Source organism: Pteropus vampyrus, unplaced genomic scaffold (assembly GCF_000151845.1).
Source record: "Pteropus vampyrus isolate Shadow unplaced genomic scaffold, Pvam_2.0 Scaffold279, whole genome shotgun sequence".
Taxonomy (NCBI): domain Eukaryota; kingdom Metazoa; phylum Chordata; class Mammalia; order Chiroptera; family Pteropodidae; genus Pteropus; species Pteropus vampyrus.
Genome location: NW_011889060.1, coordinates 675998 through 685892, shown reverse-complemented (window position 1 = coordinate 685892; position 9895 = coordinate 675998). Strand labels below are relative to the sequence as shown.

At 44.1% G+C, this 9895-nt stretch overlaps 1 protein-coding gene and 1 pseudogene across 1 annotated transcript in view; one reads left to right on the top strand and one right to left on the bottom strand.

The window, feature by feature from the left end:
- ACTN2 (actinin alpha 2) overlaps positions 1 to 9895 on the bottom strand; it is a 389901-nt gene that overhangs the window by 292238 nt on the left and 87768 nt on the right. The window lies entirely within an intron of this gene.
- On the top strand, positions 4758 to 4876 carry LOC111729762 (annotated as a pseudogene).

Below are 9895 nucleotides of genomic sequence, written 5' to 3'. Positions count from 1 at the left end.
AAAACTCTACCCAGGCTACAGTTGCCAGCTGAAAGAATTGAGGGGGCCTGACGCCCTGGCCATCTCTGGAGGTGCTGATTCGATGGACGCAAGGGGCAGGGAATTGACAAGTTTATTTAAGATTGTTGAAATATGTCATGGTTTATGTAATACAGGTCCTCTTTATCTGGCTATTTGTTCGTTTGTTTGTTTTAATTTCTCTTATTCTGCTGCAGTGACCCTAATAATATTAAATCCTCCTGAGTATTGTCAGTCGCTACCACCCCAACGTGTTTTGGTTCTGTGACAAGGTCTGAGAAACTGAATGTCCCACGCCGTTTAGGCTTTTACTGGGGGCGCTGTGCAGCCCTCGTTCTTCTAGCCCTGTCCCCATCCACTCCAACAGGATTCACCGAGTCCTTAGGGTACCAGCTGCTGTGAACCCGGAACGGCCCCCTTGGCTTGCCACTGTGATTGGGGAGTTATCGGTCATCGCGTCAGGCACGGTCCTTCCTTATCCTCATTGAGCTTGATGTCCTCTCTTTTCAATAAGCCCACTCTCTCATTTAACCTCACTAGGGGCACTTAAGGTAAAAACGGTTGCCCCAATCCTACTGTACAATACTGCCTTCCTTGATAAATCAAAGACTGACTCGGAATTGAGGGTTAGGGGGAAAAGGTAGTACTGCAAATAGAATATTTTTAAAATTCAATTTATTGGAGTAACACTGGTTAATAAGATTACATAAGTTTCAAGCGTATGATTCTCTAATGCATCATCCGTATGCTGCACTGTGTGTTCACCACCCAAAGTTCAGTCTCCTTCCATCCCCAACTATTTGACCCCCTTTACCCTCGTCAGCCTTCCCCCTGCCCCTCTGGTACCACCGTACTGTTGTCTGTGTCTGTGAGTTTTGCTTGTTTGTTTTGTTCGTTCGTTTGTTAGAGCGATGCTCTCAGGTTGGCAAAGGAAGTGGGGTTGGCGCGTGAGGGCAGGGACGGCGAGAGAGGAGAGGCAGACGTGGGCACAGGTGCCAGTCGCTGGGTCGATGTGGCAGCGGGAGACATAGGGCTATGTTTTGTGTGTGCTTTTTTCAAATGAAACAAAATTTTTGTTTAACACTTATATTTTAAATATAATGACAGCGATGGCTCAGATACTCAGTTTGGGATGAAAAAGTTATCTTTAAAATCTGAAAAGTCCTGGTGTCGCTAAGCTGCTGCTGTGACATTGAGAGAAGTGGTATATAAGATTCCGAGACAGTCTGGTGACTTTTATTCTAAAGTGTTCTTTTTGACACTGCTATCTGGAAGTGTTTCCTTAATAATAAACTCTATTAAAACAACCTATAATAATCGGTTCCCGTCACCTAAACACCAGCTATTTGTTTGGATCATTGAGTCAGAAAGTTCTTTTTGCTATTTTTTTTTTCAAAATACACTACAGTCCCATTTCCTGGGCATTATGATATGACTATATTATATACATTATTAATAGACTATGTTATAGACTTATTTTTTAAAAATCGGTAAAATATGCCTGCCGATTGCTTCATTCAATTGCCATTTATAACTACTTTCCAATTCAAACTATCAACTGTGGGAACATAAGATAATAAGACATTTATCGAGTTGCTGACATTGGCGCTCATCCTGAAAATGGGAAGGAGTAACTCTAAATGTTTAAAATACACTTTTTTTTTTTTAAAGGCTTTCTGTTTGTTGGTTGGTTGAGAAAAGGCTTGGTACACAGCTCTCTGCTTTTTAGATGGAGTCACTGAAAGTCAGGATCGAAAAACTCATAAAAATCACCCAGCCCAACCATTCATTCAACACCGACCCCCCTTTTGCAGCCCTGCTCAGGGGCACCCTCTCTTTACTTGGCTCCAGTGCCAGAGACGTACCACTTTATTCTTCCATAGCATGGAAATGATCCAACAAGAACACGAGTAGGTTTCTACTTAAAATTATTATAAATTGTATGTGACGTTTTAGGACAGTGAAGAGACTTTCCAGTTGTTATGCAACAAATATAAATACAAAATGAGGACATGCAGGTGCCACAAAGGCCCGTGCAGCAGGCTGAGGGGCAGCGGTCCCAAACTCACTGGTCACTTCACAGGTGAGGGCGCGGAGTGACGTTGGAAGTTGGCGTGCCACTGGGTGTTATCCCAAGGCTGCCAAAGAAGGTCAAGGTCACCCTCTCTCCATGTTCTTCCAACCTTGACAGTGCTGCAGACATAGTTCTCGCATCTGACTTAGCTCAGTTGCTGCAACTCCAAATCTCAGCCTCCTGGTTCATAATTTTGATTGCAAGATTAAGTCGATTCATGTTTAACAAGACAACTGGATACAACTACTCATCAATTTTTTTCTCTCGAAAGCTCATCATGCACACAGAGTGAAGGGAAACCATTTTAGGTGAATAAATTTCATGTTTTAAGCTATGTGGTTGGAATTAATCCCAGCTGATATGGATCTATCCATTTGTGACATAAACTCAGGGTAGGAAGTTTACTAAAAAAATGATTTCACTGGGGAGGGAGGAATAAAAAGGTGGAGCACAGGACATTTTAAAGGCAGTGAAACTATTCTACATGATAGTATGACGGTGGATACGTGTCACTGTACATCTGTCAAAAGTCATACAACGTACAACACAAAGAGTGAACTCTAATGTGAACGAGAGACTTCGGGTGACGACGATGCGTCGTGTCGATGTAGGTTCATTGACTGTAGCAAATGTAACAACCACTCTGGTGGGTGACGTCGACCGTGGGCGAGACTGTGCATGTTGGTGGCAGCGGGTATGTGGAAACTGGATTTTCTGTTTGATTTTGCAGTGAACCTAAAACTTCTCTAAAAAATAGCCTATTAAAAAAATGACTTCACAAAGCTTTTGGATATAGATGTAAGGTTTTGAATAAGCACACCCACTAATTTCCAAAATGTTCTTTTGTAACAAACTTAGAGCCATTTTTTGATAAATTAGTAAATTTTTACACATAACAATTAAAAAATGACAATGAAGGCATTCGATAAGGTACTTTGGTAAATTATTTTGTATATGAAGAATCACTCTAATTTAGTTGTTTGATAAATCTAGGGACATCTGAAAAAAGTGCCACAGACTAGGAGTATCAGATTTTAAGACATTTCTAAAACAGAAGCTGAAAATTTGGGGAAAAGATTCTCTGAAGTAATTGTAAAGTAATTTTAAATAACTGGGTATTTTCTCTGGGTTTTCTGATTGTTTTACAACCCGGTAGCAATTGCAGACTGGTGAAAATAGGTCGTATTTTCAAAGAAACAGCAAGTTGATTTCGTTGTTTTGCAGACTAGAAAGTGAATCCATGGAATCGTGGAAGAGAGGAAAGATGTAAACAACCTGTTTCATTCTGGGGGACTAGAAGAGTCTCCAGCATGTCGTTTAGTATGGTGGCTGGTCTTTCCTCTGTGGGTGACTGTGGACAGTCACGGACAATGAGAATTTCACTGGGATCCCAACCCTAAGAGGCATCAGGTAAGATGCCTTATGTGCCTGGAAGTGTGTGCTGTGCTCACTTTTTCGAGAAAAGAGCACAGGGTCTTCATGTAATGTTCTAAATGCAAGATGGCCGCCCTACTCAAGTAGAGGAGATCATTGCAGGATGTTTATCCATGAGAGATCACTAAAATCCCCTAAACAGAGCAAAGGAAATAATACAAGATGGAAACTAGCAAGTGTGTAATTCTGTTAAGGCCAATTAGAGTCTGAATCTGAGTCAAGAGGTTGGCAAGCGAGAGAATGATGCTCAGAAGGTCGGGATCTCACCCAACCGAGGCTGCACACTAAAAACCAGAGTCCACTGGGTGTGGGGGGTGGGTCAGAGGGGACAGGAGTCGGGGAGGAAGTACGGACGTGACCTTTGGAGAAGCAGCAGCCGCACAAAGCAAGGATAAAGCAACTGACTGGATAAAAAATACATGTTTGATTGAACTCAGGAAAAAGCAACTGAATTTGGAGAAACTAAACTTCTAGAGCTTCCTAGTGACTGACAGGCAGGTATGGACTGACAGGAGGGAAGGACTCGGTCAGCGTTGACACAGGACACTTCCGACAGCCACTGCTAACCACCCGTGATCTTCTCTGCCTTTCCCTACCGGCGGTCACCGTGTCTGCAACCTCGTCCCTCTCTACTTCCCGTGAAGTCTGTTTCTCCCCTTGGTGTCGCCCTCACTGTGACATGCCCTGGACCCTATGCAGTGGCCCGGAATAGGAGATGAATGGGTCAAGCCAGATGGTCCCAGTGAGCAGGCGTTACAGAGAGCTCTGTGATTGTGTGAAGTCTTTTGCATTATAGAAATTAGGAGGGAGGAGGAAATTGGCAGAATTATTATTCCAGTTTTCCCAATTACTTAGATTTAAGATCCCCCATCACATTATATATTAACTTCTAGCATAATGCCATAATGTTTGTTCTAAAAGGTTTTATCCAGAGTGCATATATCACTATGTAAGCTCCTTTAGAAATGGAAATAAGTCTTACTCACTCAAGTTTATCAGCTTTAATGCTGTTAAGTGAAAATGCTTGAGACTGTCACAGCTGAGTAAATATTAAAAAAAAAGAAAAACAACCAGCAAATACTTTAGGAAGGTACTTAATAACGAGCCACAGGCCAGCCAAGTTCATTTGCTTTATTACTTTTAATCCCTATTATTTGTCAAAAGAATAGGGGAAGAAATTCTCTCAGAAAAATTCAGAAATCCTATCATCAAATAAAAGTTCTTTTTATAAGTCTATGGCATTGCAACTCTGAACAAGCCCAATTCCATCTGATCTTGGAAGCTAAGCAGGGTTGGGCCTGGTTAGTATTTGGATGGGAGACCACCAAGGAAGACCAGGTGCTGTAGGCGTAAAACATAAAAAAATAAGGGATTGTAAGCTGACAAGCTTCTTGCAATCTGTGAGGTCAACCAAGGGTTGCCTCGCCTGAAAAAAAAAAGTTCCTTTTATAACCAATTACAGGAAATCCACTTTTTAAAAAATCACCATGGTCCTCTTCTGGGTATTTATCCAAAGAAAATCAAAACACTAATTTGAAAAGATCTACGCACCCTTGTTCTGTGCAGCGCTATTCACAATAGTCAAGATACGGAAGCAACCTAAGTGCCCATCAACTGGTAAAGAAGTTGTGGTATATATACACAATGGAAAATTACTCAGCCATAAAAAATAAAATCTTACCATTTGCAACGACATGGATGGACTTAGTGGGTATTATGCTGAGTGAAATGAGTCAGACTGAGAAAGACAAATACCACATGAATTCACTTATATGTAGAATCTAAGGAACAAAATATACAAACACAATGAGAACAGACTCATAGCTACAGGGGACAAACCGGTGATTGCCAGACGGGAGTGGGGACTGTGGGGCTGGGTGGAAAAGGTGAAGGGATGAAGTACAAATTGGTAGTTACCAAAGAGTCACGGGGACGCAAAGTACAATATAGGGTAAAAAATTGCCATGGCCCGTTGTTAGCACACCGGCACGATCTACAAACACAGGTGTTTAAGCGTAGCAGATTGCCAGTACTCGGCGGGTTCATTAAACACAATTCGGCTTGAAAGTTACTGGTGTTATTAAATTTCCACCCCATTACCTTGACTTGTATTTAGAACCATTCATCAGTGAGTTCTTCCTTCATTAGAAGTTAACTAAGCCAGAAAATCATCACAGAAACACAATGCATTCGATGATATCTTGGAAATGTAAATACTTAATGTAATTTTGTTATTTCGCAAAGTCTCTTAAGCAGTACAGTCATCCGTTCGAGACCATTCTCAGGCCTTTGACATTTTACTTTGTGCTTGAGGGAAACAAAAACAAAACAAAAAATGGACTCCTGGAGTAATGGATTTCCAGGATTTGGTCTTCACCAGTCCTCTGACGAGTCTGCTACTCCCAGTCTTGATAGTCCCCAAACACACCCCTGTCTAAAGAGCCGTGACATCTCGCCCTAATGAAAGGTGGCCAGCTTCATCTCACTGCCTTCTCTGGAATGTTCCTGTGCAGTGCGGTCACCTCCCAGCTGCCCACAGCAAACATTCAGGGGCACCGCGCTCAGGGCTAGTTCTGAGAGAGATGTCTTCTAGGATAAATTGAGATCCCAAAAAACATTCACCAGTCAATTAACAAATATTTATTGACTATTGTTCATAGGAAGTGAAGAGCCACTAAAGAGAATTTGGTATAAGAAGACGGAGTCCTCTAACTCTTCACACTCTAGATGTCTGTCAAACACATAAACACAAGGGGACGCCAACCCGTAACAGAGCAGCAGACCGTCAGGCCAAATGAAGGTCACGGGTAGGACCTGCCATCAGACTCACTCTGGACTTGGGGGTGAGACAGTGAGGCCATCCGCTCAGAGAAGAGGGAGATGCAGTATCGGGGAGGGGAGGGGAGACACAGGGATAAGAGGGAGGGGCATCACTTGTATTTGAGAGCAAAGCGAGTGAATCTGCAATAAACGCTAACTTTGTTTTTTTTTTTGTTTTTTTTTTTTGTGCATAGTGTCAGTGTGACTACGTTCCACAGATGAATAAGATTAATTTTGACTTAAGCATATTCGAAGAGATGAAGCACGCTGAGGTTGTCCGCGGCTCACTTTCTCTGGCTTCGCTATGAATCGCGGGACTGTCGTGAGGGCTGGCCCAGCAGAGCTTCCACCTGTGCTGAGAGCGTTCCTTCCGGTTAACCCCCTCCTGTCAACCGTTCCAACCAAATCAATTCGAAGTTACCGTTGCTTGCAATGAGGGGATTACGCTGATTGACTACAGAGCTGGCCCTGACATTTCTCAGATTAGTAGACCTGGGAGGCCCAGACATTTTTCCGTTTGAAACCTGCGGTCAATTTTTCTATACCTTAGTTCCAGATAATTAGCTTCATCTAATCCAGGTGGTGTCGGTAAATCATAAATGACATAAACTGCCATAGGCATACTGTAGCTCCTTCTGGGCCACCGGTGTCCTAATGTGTGCTTTTTAGTGTTCCACCCTGAGGGCATCTGCGATGATTTAATGAACAGGTGACTGCAAGCTGAGGCTGAGAAAAAGTAAGTGTGAAGGGGGTACCTGACACAAACACACTTCCCGAAGGCACAGGTGCTGCTTCGGTCTGACCAGCATCCACCCCTGGCTGTTAATCATGGAGGGTGGAGCACTCACTGCTCATCTGGCTAAACTTCTGCTCATTCCACTCACTCTTGTGGGGCCGACAATCAAGGAGCTTGCTCCAAGCTGAGCTCTAGAAGGAATTTGAATTTTGATAGGAGGGACAAAGGACTAAAAGGGTTTGGGATTGATCAGTCCAATGGCAGCGCCTTGCAAGACTGCTTAGAGTCCCTGAGTGCTGTTCTGACGGGACTTGCCTTTCCAGAAGCGTGAGTGGTGGGTGATCTCCGCCTCGGTGCAGTAAGCGCCTCCACAATTTTCGTCGTTTGTTATTCTTTTTTTAAAGAACGTAGCCAGAGGTGATTTTTGTGGCTTGCAACCAAAGGTTTAGCGTATGCACTTTCCTTCCTCCGTGACAGCACAGCGTTAGGGATGGAAAGGTTCAAACTGTGCATCACCGAGGAATCTGCAGGAAGCAGGGATGACATCACCGGTGCCTGTCACGGTGCTGGTTTTAGTGCGGCTGATTTTAGAGAAAGCAACAGTGAACAAAGAGACCACAGTGAGAGAACCAAGAGGTTGGGAGTCTGTTTACAAAGGAACCATCTCTTCAAAACACTCGTAACAATTAACAGTAAAACAGATCGCCACAGACGTCATTATACATGAATTTAGGTACACAGTATGTGATGACAAACACCTGTGATTTCTAATTGCACTCACCGAGAAAAAACGTTCATCGCCAGAAGTGCGTCAGGCTTCTGAGCTAAAAACAAACAGGGGGTATCCTTGTTGCTGTTACTTTCCGGGCCAGTTAACTGGGAAGACAAAAGCTATGTGACCCTTGCACTGGAGTTATGTACCTGCTGTCCCCTTCCTACCAACCGACCATGCAAGCTGACCACTCAGCGACAAATCTAAAAGGGCTCTTCCTACAGACCACGGATGCTACACTTGACATCACAAGCGCTAGATAACCTGAGACGAAGGGTCCTTTAGAGGACCTGAGATTTTATAATAAGAAAAATTATAATCTACTTTTTAAACAACAAAATATGCCCAGGATTTTCTACAACATAATTCCAGGAAGTATGTGTTATCAATATCAAATGCACTATGGAGACAAGGAATCTTGAGAAAAGGCCACTGGATTTGATAAGAGAAAATCTTCAGTAGAACAGCGGGGACAGAGCGCATTCCTACGAGGGGAAGGGGATGGGAAGGATAGAAAATAGAGAAAAGGGTAGAAAAGAAAAGGGAAGATGGAAAAGTAGTTGAAAGAATCAAGCGAAATTCTTTTTGTTTCTAAGTGAGGGGAGAGCTGGAGGAGGCAGGAGAGCTGAAGCGGTAAAGGACAGAGCACGTGGTCTGTGAAGTCCGTCCCTCAGCGCTCTGTGCTTTGCAGGGCCCTGTGCTCGCTTTCATACTCTGCTGTTACTGTCTTGAAATCCTTTGTATTTTCAGAACCAAGACCCTGCATTTTCATTTTGCACTAGGCCCTGTGAATTATGAGAGTGCTCTGAAAGGTGTAAAGCATTGTATGTAGGATGATTAATGTCTCTCCAAAGACGCCCACACCCTAATCCCCAGAACCTGTGTGTATGTAACTCTATGTGGCAAAAAGGACTTTGCAGATGTGATTAAGGATTTTGCGATGGGGAGATTATCCTGGATGACCTGGGTGGACCCTATGTAATCATAGGGTCTTTATAAGAGGGAGGCAGTAGACTTAGGTTCAGAAAGAAAGGGCATGTGACAATGGAGGCAGAGGGAGCGAAGGTGTGACAATGTGATACACAGTCACGAGCTGAGAAATGCAGGTGGCCTCTAGCAGCTGGAAAAGGCAAGGAAACATATTGTCCCCTAAAGCTTCTAGAAGGAAAGTGCCCAGCTGATCCAGTTTGGACTTCTGACTTCCAGAACTGTAAAGTAATAAGATTTAAAGCACTAATTTGAGGTTGTTATAGAAGAGATGGCTAATACACTACATAAATGTAAGGGGATGTATTTCTAGTTTTCTAGACATCAAGTCTATTAATAAATAGCATTTATTAATTAAAAATAGCATTTACTGAATACTTCCTCTGTGTCTATAATCTCATGTAACAATGTTTGATGGGGGCATTATTGTATTCACATACAGATGGACAAACTGAAGCGCCCAGAAGTTAAGTAATTGCTCTAAAACCACATAAGAAACTAGAATGTTTACAGGTGGGAGCTGAACTCCAAGTTTTTCTGTTTAACTCCATTCCCATTTCAGTATAAACTTTTGGGTTTGTTCCCTTTCCTTGGAGTGGGAGTGGGACAGGGCAGAGGATGTCATCCGCGACTGAGATGGAAGGGCCGAAGCCACGTCTACAGGTAGCAAGTGGCTTACTAGGCCCCCGCAGTGGATGAGGCCACAGGACAGTGACTTAGACGAAGAAAGCGCCTCCGACTCAAAGTCGAAGATCCTAATGTACCGTAGGTATTGGGTGGCCTTGGAGCGCGTGGATCACTGACGAAGACACACAGGAGGCCGGGCCGTGTTTCCAGGACCCGCGAGGGGAAGGCGGTCCCCCACCCGCGCCTCCCTTGTTTTGGGGCCCGCGTGGTCCGAACTCATTGGCAGAGCTGGAGCCCGAGCCCAAGAGGCGGAGCGGCGGCAGCACCGGGTTCGCTCCGCCGCGGCCCCGCCCACCGCTCGGAACCACAACTCCCACAAGGCCCCGCGCTCAGGGCGGGGCCTGGCGAGGGGGCGGGGCCTGGCGAG